This window comes from Bos taurus, chromosome 3 (genome assembly GCF_002263795.3).
Source record: "Bos taurus isolate L1 Dominette 01449 registration number 42190680 breed Hereford chromosome 3, ARS-UCD2.0, whole genome shotgun sequence".
In the NCBI taxonomy this organism is placed as follows: domain Eukaryota; kingdom Metazoa; phylum Chordata; class Mammalia; order Artiodactyla; family Bovidae; genus Bos; species Bos taurus.
This window is the reverse complement of record NC_037330.1, coordinates 104,484,386-104,501,031: the sequence shown is the minus strand read 5'-3', so window position 1 is coordinate 104,501,031 and position 16,646 is coordinate 104,484,386. Positions and strand designations below refer to the sequence as shown.

At 45.8% G+C, this 16,646-nt stretch overlaps 1 protein-coding gene across 4 annotated transcripts in view; it reads right to left on the bottom strand.

The window, feature by feature from the left end:
• HIVEP3 (HIVEP zinc finger 3) overlaps window positions 1-16,646 on the bottom strand; it is a 565,238-nt gene that overhangs the window by 173,338 nt on the left and 375,254 nt on the right. For all 4 annotated transcript variants that reach the window (XM_059885184.1, XM_059885183.1, XM_059885185.1 and 1 more), the window contains one exon: window positions 7,374-7,454. The gene's annotated coding sequence lies outside the window, so the exon portion shown is untranslated. The remainder of the gene's footprint in view (window positions 1-7,373; window positions 7,455-16,646) is intronic.

The following is a 16,646-nucleotide window of genomic DNA, read 5'->3' as shown; positions in this document are numbered from 1 at the left end:
CTGGTGAGAGAAGGAACAGGGAGCCGGCTTGTTCTCCGACAGCAGAAGACTGGCCGGCGAGGAGGAACATTTAAGGTGGGACGCTTCCTCCTGCACCGTTGGCAGCTGTCTACATAAGGCATCCATTATGTGCTGCCCCTAAGGCCAGTGGGCCTGAGAGGCTAGGCTAAAATTGGTGTAAAAATGCGCACCCGCCAGAGACACAGAACATCCGAAGGTCAGATGCCTGCAGCCAGCCACCCGGGCAGGAGCCGGGGAGCGGGCACAGAACAGCTGTGGCAGCATCGGCCTCCGCTTCCTCTCGGGCATGGGGATGAAGTCCTGCCCAGAGTCCTGGTTCCACAGCTCGGCTTGAATTGAAAAATAGGATGCAGAGTACAACCTCAAACATGTTTTTTTTTTTTTTTTAAATCTGTGTACATTCATAGGAAAAAAAAGGTGGGAGAGGAATTACTAAATATACAAGAGGCAGTATCAAATATGGAATAGTGACTAAATTTTTTTCTTTTCCTGTACTTTTCAAAACATTTTCAACAAATACATACTAATTTTTCAATCAGAAGAAAACACAACTGGACTACCCTGGTGGTCCAGTGGTTAGGAACCCACCTGCCAATGCAGGGGACACAGGTTTGATCCCCGATCCAGGAAGATTCCACATGCAGGGCAACCACTGAAGCCTGTGCACCCTGGAGCTCATGCTCTGCAGCAAGAGGAGCCTCTGCAATGAGAAGCCCATGCTTCACAACTAGAGTAGCCCCCACTTGTCACAACTAGAGAGCCCACGCACAGCAGCGAAGAATCAGTGCAGCCAAAATAAATAAATACATACATACGTAATTTTTTTTAAAAGAGGAAAACACAACCAAAGACGCCATCCATTATATGTTTATATTAAATATTATTTTGCATATATCTTAAACTTATAAAAGTGATTAAATTGTATACACTTATAGTCATATAAACTCCCTGGTGGCTCAGACTATAAAGAATCTGCCTGTAATGAAGGAGACCCGGGTTCAATCCCTGGGTCAGGAAGGTACCCTGGAGAAGGGCATGGAAACCCACTCTAGTATTCTTGCCTGGAGAATCCCATGGACAGAGGAACCTGGTGGGCTACAGTCTATGGGTCGCAAAGAGTCAGACACGATTGAGTGACTAACACACACACACACACACACACAGTCGTATGGCACATACGTGTATGTAAATGTGTTTAGATATCTAGTCCACTGATGTTCATCGCTTTGAATTCCAGAATATCAAGCCTGACTGGCATTAAAGAGAAACATTGTCCAAGTCTTCCTTTTATGGAAGAAACTGAGGTCCCAGAAGCAAAGCAGGATGCTGAGAAACTACTTTTCACTGATCTTCATTCTGATAGGAGTTTCCCCAAATCTTGCCCACTTTAATTCTGTTGTTGTTTTTACTCCCACTTTATGGAGATAGAAACTGAGGCACAGAATTGATCACCCCACAGCACCCAGCTAGGAAGTCACAGAGCAAAGTCCCAGCCCTGCTTTCCTATCCAGAGCCCAGGGAGCTGGAGGGAAGGACCTGTGGAAAACACTGGCTCCCTATTGTAAGTAGAGCTGCAATGAACGCTGGGGTGCATGTGTCTTTTGGAATTACGATTTCCTCCCAGGATTAGGATTGCTGGGTCATATGGTAGCTCTATTTTTAGTTTTTCTTAAAAAATTTTTTTTTATTGAAGGATAATTGCTTTACAGAATTTTTTTGTTTTCTGTCAAACCTCGACATGAATCAGCAATATAGGTATACATATATATCCCCTCCCTTTTGAACCTCCTTCCCATCTCCCACCCCATCCCACCCTTCTAGATTAATACAGAGCCCCTGTTTGAGTTTCCTGAGCCATACAGCAAATTCCTGTTGGCTATCTCTTTTACATATGGTAATGTAAGTTTCCATGTTCCTCTTTCCATACCTCTCTCTTCCCTCTCCTCCAGTCTCCCCATGTCCATAAGTCTATTCTCTATGCCTGTTTCTCCATATTTTTAGTTTTTAAAAGAATCTCCACACTGTTCTCCATAGTGACTGAACCAATCTACATTCTCACCAACAGTGTAAGAGGGTTCCCTTTTCTCCACACACTATCCAGCATTTATGGTTTGGAGATTTGTTGTTGATGGCCATTCTGACCGGTAAGGACATGGAAACAAGCTTTACATCCATCATTAGAGGAAGATGTGGTCCATATATACAATGGAATACTACTCAGCCATATAAAGGAATAGCATTATGCCATTTGCCAAGACGTGGATGGGCTCAGAGCCTGTCATACAGAGTGAAGTCAGTCAGAAAGAGAAAAATAAATATGGTATATTAACACAACTATGTGGAATCTAGAAAAATGACACAGATAAACATATTTGCAAAGCAAAAAAAGAGACACAGAAGTAGAGAACAAATGTATGGATGCCAAGGGGGCAAAGGGGGAGGGCGGGATGAATTGGGGGGTTGGGATTGACCTATATACACTGCTATGTATAAAATAGATAACTAATGAGGACCTACTGTATAGCATAGGGAACTCTACTCAGTGCTCTGTGGTGACCTAAATGGGAAGGATTTAGGGTCCCAAAAGAGGGGATATATGTATACATATAGTTGATTCACTTTGCTGTACAGCAGAAAGCAACAGAACATTGTAAAGTAACTAGCCTCCAATAAAAATTAAAAAGCAAAAAAAAGAAAAAGAAAAACCACTAGCTCCCTGAAGCCTCAAGCATTCAGTAAGCCATCCCACACAGGAATATGTTTGACCGTCTTTCCTGAGACCTTTGTGTGGTGCAGGCCGCCCCAGCCCCTGGGAGCCTTTGAAGGAACAAGTGCACAGAGTGGTGTGGGGACACAAAGTCACGGTGCCCCCCTTTCTCCATGTGGGTCAGTTGGGGGGGGAAGGTTTGCAGGCGAAGGCAGGCAGGTGCCAGGTCTTCGAAACAGGAAGAGTCAGCCAGGGAAGCTGACTCTCAAGCTCTGCATTCCTTCACTGGCCCCCTCCAGCTTTCCAGTGTTCCAGCTCTGGAAATACCTTGAAGCCACTTCACGTGCTGGTATCTGAGGCTTTTGCTCCAGCTACAACGTCTGTCTGCAGCGCCTGTCCCTGTCTCTACTGCCCCTGCTCTTTCAGGGCTCGACACATCCCTGCTGAGTGCCTACTGGAAATGGCAACCCACTCCAGTATTCTTGCCTGGAGGATTTCATGGACAGGGGATGCTGGCGGGCTACCGCCCGTGGGGCAAAGAGTCGGACACAACTGAGTGACCAACACTGACACTGTGCATTAGAGCAAGACACAGTCCCAGCCCTGGCGGTGCCGAGTTCTTAGAGAAGGCTTAGTGTTTAGGCTGCACCAGGTCATTCAAGTGAGGGCTCTGAGGTCAGACTGCCCAGGTTTAGCCTGGCTTGGCCACTTCCCAGCTGTGTGTGCCCAAGACAGTCACTCAGCCTCTCTGCATCAGTTCTCCTCATCTGTAAAAGAGGATGATAGACACCTGCCTCACAGCACTGTTGTGTAGGTAGAGTGTAAATCTGTATAAAATTCTTAGGGCCTATTATACAGAGTGAAGTAAGTCAGAAAGAGAAACACCAATACTGTATATTAATGCATGTATATGGAATTTAGAAATTCGGTAACGACAATTCTATTGCAAGGCAGCAAAGGAGACACAGATGTAAAGAACAGACTTTTGGACTCTGCGGGAGAAGGCGAGGGTGGGATGATTTGAGAGAACACCACTGAAACGTGTAGATTACCATTTGTAAAATAAATGACCAGGGCAAGTTCGATGCATGAAGCAGGGCACTCAAAGCTGGTGCTCTGGGACAACCCAGAGGGATGGGGTGGGGAGGGAGGTGGGAGGGGGGCTCAGGATAGGGGGACATGTGCACCCATGGCTGATTCATGTCAATGTATGGCAAAAACCATCACAGTATTGTAAAGTAATTATCCTCCAATTAAAATAAATTAATATAAAAATAAACTTGGATTAGCTCTTAAAAATATTCTTAGAGCAGTGCCTGGCACATAGCAAGTGCTCAATAATCATTCATCATTATAATTTTTCTTCTTCTTATTAGCATATTTTTCAGATTCCCTCCTCATGATGGCCCCTGCTCCTGCCTTCTAGCTGCCCCTCCTCTACAGCCCCATAGAGCATCAGTAGTGATGTGATATGGGCCTTGAGGACTGTTCATCCTCATATTCCTGTATGTGGTGCAGGGACCATATTTATTCATCTCCATCCCAGGCCCTGGCACAAACACAGCAACAGTGTCTCCAGGGCTACTGTCGAGTTGGTGGGTAACACGTGCCCTCAACTCCAACCAAGAAAAGTCTCGGAAGCTCCTCGCTGCCTGGGTCCTAGAGGAGGCACATCTGGCCATATCTCTGAGCTCACTGATATTCCTCAAACTGTGAAGCCTGCCCTGGATCCGACCCTCCTGAGCTGACAAGGGAGCAGGTACCAGGCTTCCTAGAATGCTTCTCTGTGTTGGGGAGCTGGGGAGCTCTGCAGGGCAGGTCATCCTAAACACCAACACGGATGCTCCACCAATCGGGATCTTTCCCATGGCGATGCCTTTCTACCTACCGGTCCCCTTGCCTGGAGCGCACTCTTTGCCTTTCACAGTCCTCCTGATCTGATGAACTCCTACTGATCCTTCCACACCCCCTCTCCCACAGCGCTTTTCCTTTCTTACAGGGTGTTGTTATTTGTTTACACACCCCTTCTGGAGAAGGGACCATCTTATTCCCGTCGGGGCCCCCAGTGTCTGCCAGTGCCTGGAACAGAGGAGGTGTCAGGCAAGTTCTGCCAACCTAAATTTTCAAAGGAAAATCTAGTCCATTGGTCTGACTGCCCATGAAGGCACAGGTGAGAACTGCCACACTTGAACACTTGAACCAAGAAAACCCACAGGCCTTCCCAGGACACCTGCTTCATCGCTGGGACGGGAGCTGGGGGAGCAGCCCAGAACGTTAAGCGTCCCGTGTGACGGGCAGCGGGCTGGCCTTTCACAGAGCTCCGGCCCCTGATTCTGGAACCACCCGAGGAGGTGGGTATGGGGGAGATGAAGACACCCAGGCACAGGCGGTTACACTGCTCCCCGAGGGAGTGACAAGACAGGGCTGGAGTCCAGTGCTCTGGCCCCCAGAGCCTACTCTTCCGTCTCTCCCAGGAGACAACAGATGTGAAGGCGTTTCGAGTCCTGCCAAGAGAGGAAACTGCAAAACGACACAATTGCAGAGTGTTACCCGCCACACTAAAACGACTCTAGGGCGGGAGCCACCTGGCTATGTAGTGGAGGGGGGAGGGCTGAGGAAGAAGGGCTTTAGGAACAGTACTGCATTCTTTCTCTCTTCCTTTCTTTTAAATATTTATTCATTTATTTGGCTGCGTGGGGTTCTTTGTTTTGGCACATGGACTCTCTAGCTGTGGGATGTGGGCTTGGTTGCCCCACGGCCTATGGGATCTGACTGCCTAGACCGGGGATCAAATCCACGTCCCCTGCATTGCAAGGCAGATTCTTAACCAATGGACTGCCAGGGAAGTCCCTGAATTCTTTTTTTAAACAAACAGTTCTTTTTTTACATTTTTAAAATTTTCACTTTTTATATTTTGGGCCGCATTGCATGGCATGCGGGATCTTAGTTCCCCAGCCAGGGATCGAGCCAGCACCCCTTGGATTGGAATTAGGGAGTCTTAACCATTGGGCCACCAAGGAAGCCCCAACACTGCATTCTTACAGGGCTGCTGTCTGGGGGGAGGCGGCCCAGCGTTCTTCAGGGGCAGGGGAGGAGGGGAACCGGGTCGGTTGAGAAGAGAGGTTCTGATGGCAAGTCCAGCAGCCCTCCACCAGAGAGGCCCCCAGGGTGCCTTGTGGCTGCTTTTCACTAGGAGATCTGAAGGGCCCCAGTGGGACACAGACAGCTTAATGAGGGGTTCCTGTGCTGGGCCTCCCATGGCTGATGTTCAAGGTTCTGACACAAGCATCTCCTTGCTGCTCTCAGCCTCTCCCTGGGGCCCAGAGTCTTCTCCTGGCACCCCAGACTGACCATCTGCTTTCCTTCCTCAATCATATAGGGACCAACCTGAGCTCCGTAATCTGGCATTCAAAGGCCCAACTGTTTCTCCTAGGCTCACTTCTCCCTACTCTTTCTCTGCACCTGCTAATCCCAGTTATTCCACCTTTGCATGTGTTGTCTCCTTAGCCTGGAAGGCCCTTCTTCCTATCTTGCCTGGTGAACTCCTATTCATCCTTCAAAGCCCAGTTCAAGTTTTGCCCTCCAATGGTCCTCCCTGAACCACCCCCACAACCAAACCCAGACAGAATGGACCCCTCCCGCCTTCACAGGTTTCCTCTACCATGGCTATTTACACATTGTCTCCTCCTTCAGACGGGGAGCTTTTTCAGACCAATGATGTGCTTTATTTGTCTCTGAGCCTCAATGCCCTCTGGTCTCATCTCCTGGGCAGCTCTCCTGGGCTTCCTCGTGGATCAGCCAATAAGCTTTGGCCTTGCACTCACTCCCACACAAAGAAAGGCCCTGCTCTTAGGTTAACCTGCTTTCCCACCCTTTGTAGTCTTTCACCCAGCTTGATCTTCACACCCACACTCTGCTGCGGGCCTGCCCGTGCTCTCCGCGTGTGTGGGTTGCCTTTGCCCTTCCCATCTGGGCACTGCAGTCTACAGTGACCATGGTGTGCTATGCAGCCGTGACAGGGCCCATGCAAGGCTGGTGACTGTCCATTTTTGAATTTGACTTCAAGCACAGTTTGCTGGAAGGGACACAGGTCCTGGCCCCCAAAGCACACATGCACACAGAGGGCACACGCGAAGCCCAACCCAGGCTCCACGTGCAGGAGGTCCACGGAACAATCAAATAGGAGGTGAGCCCTAGGGCAGTGGCAGACAACTGCTGAGCCCGTGGTCCCTCCTCCCAGCCCAAGGCCTTGATCAGAGCCTGGAAGAGCTGACTTCTGGCCTGCCCCATTCACTGAATCCTATTCCCTCACATTCACACAGAAAAACAGAAACAAAGAAAGGCAGGTTCCGTCTGAGATTTTCCTGAGTAGTGAAGGCTGACATGGTGTCAGAACCAGTTCCCTGGCTCCTCTCCCAGGACACGTTCCTAGCGCCATATGCTGCCATGGGTAGAAATGCCAGCTGCAGGACTCTGGACAGTTGGCAGTGTTTTCCTGAAGTCTTGGTAGAGTGCGGGGCTCCATTCTCCTGCCAAGGCTGGAGGCAGCCCCACCTCCCTCCTGGCCACACACACGCCCATGGTCTTAGGGTTGTGCTGAAATGGCTCCACGTCCCATGGTGGGAGGGAGTGATGGGGAGCTTACCTGCTAAGGGCCAGCCGTGGTCTCATGGTCGAGATATGTCAGAGCTTTTTAAGAGCTTGCAGGGCTGTGCTGGAGGGAGGCCTGTGGGAAGCAGAGAATGTGAGAATATTATACCACCGCCATCTGTCAACTTGCACTTGAGTTTGAAAAATGCATCCCCACATGGTGAGCACAGCCTCGCTGAGAAGAGCTTCACAGCTGAGCTCCGGCCACCACCCCTTCTCCAACAGGGTCATCCCAGGGTCAAGATCAGACTCCCCGGGGGTGCCATCGTAGCCTCCTGACCCCACTCCCAGAGCTGAAAGTCTGGAGTCAACAGCCCTCGCTGGAGCTTCTGTGTTCTATTTCTGCTTCCCAGTGGAGGAACTCTCACTTTTAAGCACTCCTTGAGAAAAACCTCCCCTCACGGGCTCCCAGAGCACCAATCGTTGTAACTCATTCATTCTTTCTTCCATTATCCATTCATTCATGCCAGCATTCCCTAGCCACTTGGGGAATCTCTTACTGCTGCTGTGAGGTCTCATGGAAGCAGTCATGGAAAGGGACAGCTCAGGTCTCGTAAGTCACTTGTACACCCAGTGCAAATGCTACAGCTCCCAATCCCCAGCCTGGTGGGCTCCCCTCTCCGAGTGATCCTGTGCTAGACATTGGGCAAAGCCCTTACACTCCATGCAGGACCACAGGATGCTTCCCATCAATTTTAGCATGAGGACTCCTTTTCAGGTGAAAGTATTCCTCAAAACTCCCCACCCCTTCACGGTGCCCTTAGTATCTCTTCTTTGAAAAAAAAAAAAATACAAAAGCTACAGGAATGTGCTAAGTTGTTCCAGTCATGCCCGACTCTTTGAGACCCTATGGACTGTAGCCTGCCAGGCTTCTCTGTCCATGGGATTCTCCAGGCAAGAATATTGGAGTGGGTTGCCATGTCATCCTCCAGGGGATCTTCCCAACCCAGGGATCGAACCTGCATCTCTTACGTCTCCTGCATTGGCAGGTGGGTTTTTACCACTGGCGCCACCAGGAAAGCCCTACAAAAACATAACGCCTTGCAATTAACTTGTTTTTTAGTGATCACAGCACCACTACTAGTTAAATAACGGTTATCCACACTTGACACATGTTATTTCTGTCTTCCATGTTTAACCATGCTTTGACCCCTGGGAGATCCATTCATTCAATATTTGTTCAATGGGTATTTAAGGGGCATCTCTGGGATGCCTGGCTCTGGGGCGACAGGTTAGGGGTCCAGGTAGGAGAAAGAGCAGTGGCTCTGCATGGTGGGGTCCTTAAGCTCCAACCCAGTACAGACTGGATGCGAGCCCTCGCAGGCCACGTGGCCTGTCTCTAGCCCAAAGTCCTTATGAGTAAAGTGGAGATGATCACTCTGACCCTGGGAAGTCATAATAGGATAAAATGAGATAGAAAGCACCCAGGTCAGGGCCTGGCATAAAGCAGAAGCTCAACAGATGGGCACCAGAGGATTAGCATCATCATCGACCATCACCCTCATCATCATCATTGCCTTTATTATCACCACCATCGTTGTGAACATCCTCATTGTCAGACCACCACCGCCACCATCACATCATCCTTTCCGTCTCTTGCTGAGCCCCAAGAGGCCTGTCCTTGCCCCTCCAGCAGGATACTCTGTAGTCTCCACCTTATAATAGAGAGATGTGTATGCACATTTTCTTTCTCAAAGTCATGTGCTGCTCTATAATTTCAGAGCTGTGTGAAACTGAGTAAGGTACTTAACCTGTCTAAATCTGTTTCTGCATGTAAAAATGGGACAAGTTTTAGTAACTCATGGAATTGCTGCAATGTAAATGCGTATAAAAACTCAACATAATATCTGGGATTTGGTAAATGCTTAATAATTGCTGGTCATTATTACTGTTATTATTACACTTCTCCTCCTAGCCTCTGAGTCCCTGCAAGCAGAGACCATGCCAAATTCATCTCAGTCTCCCCACAGAGTCTAGCACAAGACTTTTCTCCCAACAGACATTAATGAATGTTTGCTAAAACAGTCTTGGAGGCTTACACAAAATCAGATGCAAAATAACTCAAGGGCCAGGAGCATGGAACATGGTCAAGGAGAGAGGAGGACAGAGCCCTGATGAGACTCTGAAGACTTCCAACAGATCTCCTGAAGGGAGCCATTTGTTACCTGGGGAGCCGATCTGCAGGTCTGCTAGGACCTTCAGTCATCCATTCATTCATCAAGCTGACCAAAATCTCATTTGGTTCAATAACAAATCCTTGCCCAGTGTCTTTCCCCCCTATTTTAAATCTTACTTCCATCTGGCACACCAGTTGGTCTTCACAGAAATGCTTGGAGGCAGTTAGAACAGGTATGAACAATCCATTTTGTAAATAAAGAACTGGAGACTCAGAGAGGTGATGAGACTTGCCAAAGGGCACATAACCGTCAAGGACATAGTGGAAAGTAGACCAGGGTCCCATTCATGACATTGATTCCTTCCCACTGGCCCCATGATGTCAAGCACTTTACAAATCTGGAATTGCTCATTCTCACTGCCCACTTTGCTTCTCAGCAAACGAAACTGAATTAAGTTATTTTGGTGCTATTTTAACATGCCTGTTGGAAAAGAAAGATGAGAAGTTTCGTGAATCAGGGACTATGAGAGCCACAACAGTATAGGGCAATTAAATGTATGGGTGCTGACCCCAGATGGTCTGGGTTCAAATCCTGACTCTGACATTCATTAGCTGTGGACAGAGCTAATGGACAGAGCACTGGACAGAGCTCTGGACAGAGCACTTAAGCTCTCTGGGCCTTGATTTCTTCATCCATAAGGAAAACTCATTCCAGCTACCTGCGGGACTGTAACAGTTAAATGGACTAATTTATGTGCAGTATCTAGAACAGTACCTGGTACATAGAAAGGGTTAGTTGTAATCATTATTATTTTTTTAATACTTTTTATGTTATACAGATTTATATCTTAATATTTTAAATTATTTAGTTATTTATTTATGACGGCACTGAGCCTTTGTTGCTGTGTATGAGCTTTCTCTGGTTGTGGTGAGTGGGGGCTCCTCTCTAGTTGCAGTGCGTAGGCTTCTCATTGCAGTGGCTTCTCTTGCTGCAGGACACAGGCTCTAGGTGTGTGGGCTTCAGTAGTTTTTGCATGTGGGCTTAGCTGCCTCATAGCATGTAGAATCTTTCCAGACCAAGGATCGAACCCATGTCTCCTGCATTGGCAGGTGGATTCTTAACTACTGTATCACCAGGAAAGTCCTGTAATCATTATTATTTGTGATGCATGCTCTGCACCTCAAACAAGGCCTGGCACAGAGAAGATCCCTAAAAAACATTTGTTGGATGGGTTAATGCATGAAATACTCCCTGGAAAGAGGTCGGTAGCTGTGCCTCCAGGATGGATAAGTCAGTCACAAAGGGAGCTGGAGTTCCGGTCTCAGAGAACCTAGGGTCCCCGAGTTCCTAGGTCAGATGAAACCAGGAGGAAGGAGATTGGTTCAAGAGGTTTTATGTCCAATGCATGTCAGGCTGTGTATGTGCTGTGCGCTCAGCTGCTCAGTCGTGTCCAACTCTTTGCGACCCCATGGACTGTAGGCCACCAGGCTCCTCTGTCCATGGGATTTTTCAGGCAAGAGTACTGGAGTGGGTTGCCATTTCCTCCTCCAGGGGATCTTTCCGACCCAGGGGTTGAACTGGAGACTCATTGGCAGGTGGGTTCTTTACCACTGCACCACCAGGGAATCTCTTATGAAGAGCAGTAAATATGACTAATAATAGTTAAGAATATGGGCTCTAGAGTCAGATATTGAAATTCAAGTCCTCACTCACTCTGTTACTACTAGTTGTGTACTCACTTCCTAATATCGCCTCAGTTTCCTTATCTATAAAATGGGGATACCTACCTTGATGGAAAGTTGGGTTGATCAGATATCCTATGGAGGAGGTAAAGCCTCCTATACCCAGCCCTGGCTCATAGAAATACTGAAGACGAGCCCAATAAGGTCAACAGCAGCTGACCATGATGAACTCGTCCCATGGGCCAGTTCATCCTATGCCAAGTGCTGTTCTTACCATGCTCTCCCTCATGTGGGCTTTGCATTCCTCTGCTAAGGCTAGCTGCACCCTTGGCCAAAAGGCTGCTGAGAAAAGGCAAATTCTCTATTTGGTCCCAGCGCAGATTGGGCTCCATGGAGGTGACATGGCTCCTTGGAAACGGTCCCCTGGGAAAGGTGGTCTCCAAAGAATCCACCTGGGGTGCCCCTCCCAAGCACCAGTGCAAGTATCTCACAGTCACTGTGTCCCAGTCCCTATGGGGGTGCAGACCCTGCTGTGCTCAGTTTCCCTGTTCAAGACCCCCAGGCTCACCAGTTGGCCTGCTTATGGGAAGGAATGGGCATTTGTTGAGCCAGAAATTTTACAATCTTGATTTCATGTAATCCTCACAGCAAGCCTGCAGGTGGGCACCTGGAGGTCTCCATGGACCAGCTATAAGACCCTGAACAAACTAGTCAATCACCCATGCCTCCCTTTTCTCACCTGTGAGCACTAGGTAAATATTCTTATTCAGTGAACCTGTTTTGCAGAGAAAGACGCTGAAGCACTGTGGGGAGGGAGGTGCTCTGTCCAAGGCCATATAACTAACAAGTGATGAAGCTGGAGCTGTATGACTTCATAGTTCCACCCATTCATTCATCATCAATTCCGTTTTGAAGGCCCACCCGGTACTGTACACTGGATCCAAACTCCCTCTCTTTAAAAAAAAACATTCATAGATGGTATTATGGTATCATACTGAAACTGTATTTTTAATTTTCTAAAACCACAGTGACTTAACAGAAGTCAATATATTTTTTGTCTTTGAATAAAATTGTATTGACAGGTTCTTAAAAAGTTTTTGCTTGTTTATTTGCTATTCTTTTTTTTTTTTAATAAGAAAAAAAACTTTATTTGAAGTGTTCACAAGAATTTTAACATAGTAAACCTCAACTCAAACATTGACACACAAACAATAAAAAATATTAAAGAGTATCATCATACATCATTTTGGCAAAACAAGATGGTCCAAGTTCTTTATTTGCTATTCTTTATTTCTCTTTTTGTAGATTTTTTTTTTTAGAAATAAATAATAAAATAAAACCATTTGGAGTTTGACTACAGTAAATAAGAAATAAAAAGTATTCATGATGCAGTGGGACATAAACAGTATAAGCCCAAAAGACTAAATTATTTACTATCTGGCCCTTTATAAAACAAGTTTGCTGACCCCTGATCTACTTGAAGTGACAAATAGATTCAAGGGATTAGATCTGATAGAGTGCCTGAAGAACTGTGGACAGAGGTTCATGACATTGTACAGGAGGTGGCGATCAAAACAATCCCCAAGAAGAAATGCAAAAAGGCAAAATAGTTGTATTAGGAGGCCCTAAAAATAGCTGAGAAAAGAAGAGAAATGAAAGGAAAAGGAGAAAAGGAAAGATATATCCATCTGAATGCAGTGTTTCAAAGAAGAGCTAGGAGAGATAAGAAAGCCTTCCTAAGTGACAATGCAAAGAAATAGAGGAAAACAATAGAATGGGAAAGACTAGAGATCTATTCAAGAAGATTAGCGATACCAAGGAAACAATTTCATGCAAAGATGGGCACAATAAAGGACGAAAATAGTATGGACCTAACAGAAGCAGGCAACGTGGACCACAGCCTTGTCTAACTCAACGAAACTATGAGCCATGCTGCGTAGGCCCACCCAAGATGGCCATGGTGGAGAGTTATGACAAAACGTGGTCCACTGGAGAAGAGAATGGCAAACCATTCAGTATTCTTGCCTTGAGAACCCCATGAACATTATGAAAAAGCAAAAAGATAGGATACTGAAAGATGAACTCCCCAGGTGGGTAGGTGCCCAGTATGCCATGGGAGATCAGTGGAGAAATAACTCCAGAAAGAATGAAGAGATGGAGCCAAAGCAAAAACAACACCCATTTGTGGATGTGACTGGTGATGGAAGTAAAGTCTGACGCTATAAAGAGCAAAATTACATAGGAACCTGGAATCTTAGGTTCACGATTCAAGGGAAATTAGAAGTAGTCAAACAGGAGATGGCAAGAGTGAACATCGACATTTTAGGAATCAGTGAACTAAAATGGACTGGAATGGGTGAATCTAACTCAGATGACCGTTATATCTACAACCGTGGGCAAGAATCCCTTAGAAGAAATGAAGTAGCCCTCATAGTCAACAAAAGAGTCCAAAATGCAGTACTTGGATGCAATCTCAAAAACGACAGAGTGATCTCTGTTTGTTTCCAAGGGAAACCATTCAATATCACAGTAAACCAAGTCTATGCCCCAACCACTAATGCCAAAGAAGCTGAAGTTGAACGGTTCTATGAAGACCTACAAGACCTTCTAGAACACCCCAAAAAGATGTGTTTTTCATTATAGGGGACTGGAATACAAAAGTAGGAAGTCAAGAAATACCTGGAGTAACAGGCAAATTTGGCCTTGGAGTACAAAACAAAGCAGGTCAAAGGCTAACAGAGTTTTGCCAAGAGAATGCACTGGTCATAGCAAACATGCTCTTCCAACAACACAAGAGAAGACTCTGCACATGGACATCACCAGATGGTCAACACCAAACTCAGATTGATTATATTCTTTGCAGCCAAAGATGGAGAAGCTCTATACAGTCAGCAAAAACAAGACCGGGAGCAGACTGTGGCTCAGATCGTGAACTCCTTATTCCCAAATTCAGACTTAAATTGAAGAAAGTAGGGGAAATCACTAGACCATACAGATATGACCTAAATCAAATCCCTTATGATTATACAGTGGAAGTGACAAATAGATTCAAGGGACTAGATCTGATAGACAGAGTGCCTGATGAACTATGGATGGAGGTTCATGACAGTGTACACAAGGCAGTGATCAAGACCATCCCCAAGAAAGAGAAATACAAAACACCAAAATGGTGGTCTGAGGATGCCTTAAAAAGAACTGAGAAAAGAAGAGAAGCTAAAGGCAAAGCAGAAAGGGAAAGATATACCCATTTGAATGCAGAGCTCCATAGCAAGGAGAAAGCCTTTCTCAGTGATCAATGCAAAGAAATAGAGGAAAATAACAGAATGGGAAAGACCAGAGATTTCTTCAAGAAAATTAGAGATACCAAGGGAACATGTCATGCAAAGATGGGCACAATAAAGGACAGAAATGGTATGGACCTAACAGAAGCAGAAGATATTAAGAAAAGGTGGCAAGAATATACAGAAGAACTATCCAAATAAAATCTTCAAACCCAGATAACCACGATGGTGTGATCATTCACCTAGAGCCAGACATCCTGGAATACAAAGAGAAGTGGGCCTTAGGAAGCATCACAATGAACAAAGCTAGTGGAGGTGATGGAATTCCAGCTGAGCTATTTAAAATCCTAAAAGATGATGCTGTGAAAGTGCTGCACTCAATATGCCAGCAAATTTGGAAAACTCAGCAGTTGCCACAGGACTGGAAAAGATCAGTTTTTATTCCAATCCCAAAGAGAGGCAATACCAAAGAATGTTCAGACTATCACACAATTGCACTCATCTCACACTCTAGCAAAATAATGCTCAAAATTCTCCAAGCCAGGCTTCAATAGTACATGAACTAAGAATTTCCAGATGTTCAAGCTAGATTTAGAAAAGGCAGAGGAACCAGAGATCAAATTGCCAACATCTGCTGGATCATTGAAAAAGCAAGCGAGTTCCAGAAAAACATCTATTTCTGCTTTATTGACTATGCCAAAGCCTTTGATTGTGTGGATCACAGCAAACTGTGGAAAATTCTTAAAGAGATGGGAATGCCAGACCACCTTACCTGCCACCTGAGAAATCTGTATGAGGGTCAAGAAGCAACCGTTAGAACCAGAGAAGGAACAATGGACTGGTTCTAGATTGGAAAAGGAGTACATCGAGGCTGTATACTGTCACCCTGCTTATTTAACTTATATGCAGAGTACATCATGTAAAATGTTGGGCTGGATGAAGCACAAGCTGGAATCAGATTGATGGGAGAAATATCAATAACCTCAGATATGCAGATGATACCACCCTTACGGCAGAAAGCAAAGAAGAACTAAAGAGCCTCTTGGAAAGTGAAAGAGGAGAGTGAAAAAGCTTGCTTAAATCTCAACATTCAAAACACTAAGATCAATGCATCCCATCCCATCAATTCATGACAAATAGATGGGGTAACAATGGAAATAGTGAGAGACTTTATTTTCTTGGGCTTCAAAATCACTGCATGTGGTGACTGCAGCCATGAAATTAAAAGATGCTTGCTCTTTGGAAGAAAAGCTATGATCAGCCTAGACAGCATATTAAAAAGCAGAAATGTTACTTTGCCAATAAAGGTCCATTAGTCAAAGCTATGGTTTTTCCAGTAGTCATGTATGGATGTGAGAGTTGGACTATAAAGCTGAATGGTGAAGAACGTATGCTTTTGAACTGTGGTGTTGGAGAAGACTCTTGAGAGTCCCTTGGACTGCTAGGAGAGCAAACCAGTCAATCTTAAAGAAAATCAGTCCTGAATATTCATTGGAAGGACTGACGCTAAAGCTGAAGCTCCATTATGTGGGCCACCTGATGCAAAGAACTGACTCATTGGAAAAGAGCCTGATGCTGGGAAAGATTGAAGACAGGAAGAGAAGGGGACAACAGAGGCTGAGATGGTTGGATGGCATCACCGACTCGATGGACATGAGTTTGAGCAAGCTCCGAGAGTTGGTGATGGACAGGGAAGCCTGGTGTGCTGCAGTCCATGGGGTCATAAAGAGCTGGACGCTACTGAGCAACTGAACTGACTGACTGACCTACTTGATGAAATATTCTGCATCCTTTAAAAACATGATTATCTTTCAATTCAGGTTGATAAAAGCAACCTACAGAGTTTTATATACAGGATGATTTTGCCTATGTAAAAAGAACCCTATATAACAAAACCACATGAAAACTGAACATAAAAAACTCAGAAAAATAGATGAAATTATTAACAGTTTTGGGGGGATAGAAACACAGTAAGTGATTTATGCTTTTTATTTCCTTGTACTTGTCTTTACTTTCTAATTCTTAGGAAACACACAAGTATCATACGATGGAAAAATCACCTTTTAAAAAGAGAGATGCATAGTTGAACATCTCAGCTCTGGGCATCCTAGTAGCCAAGGTAAGGAGTGAAACAAGATGGGTTTTATCATCAGTGGTTAAGAAGGAGCCAGAGAACTACAGAAATACA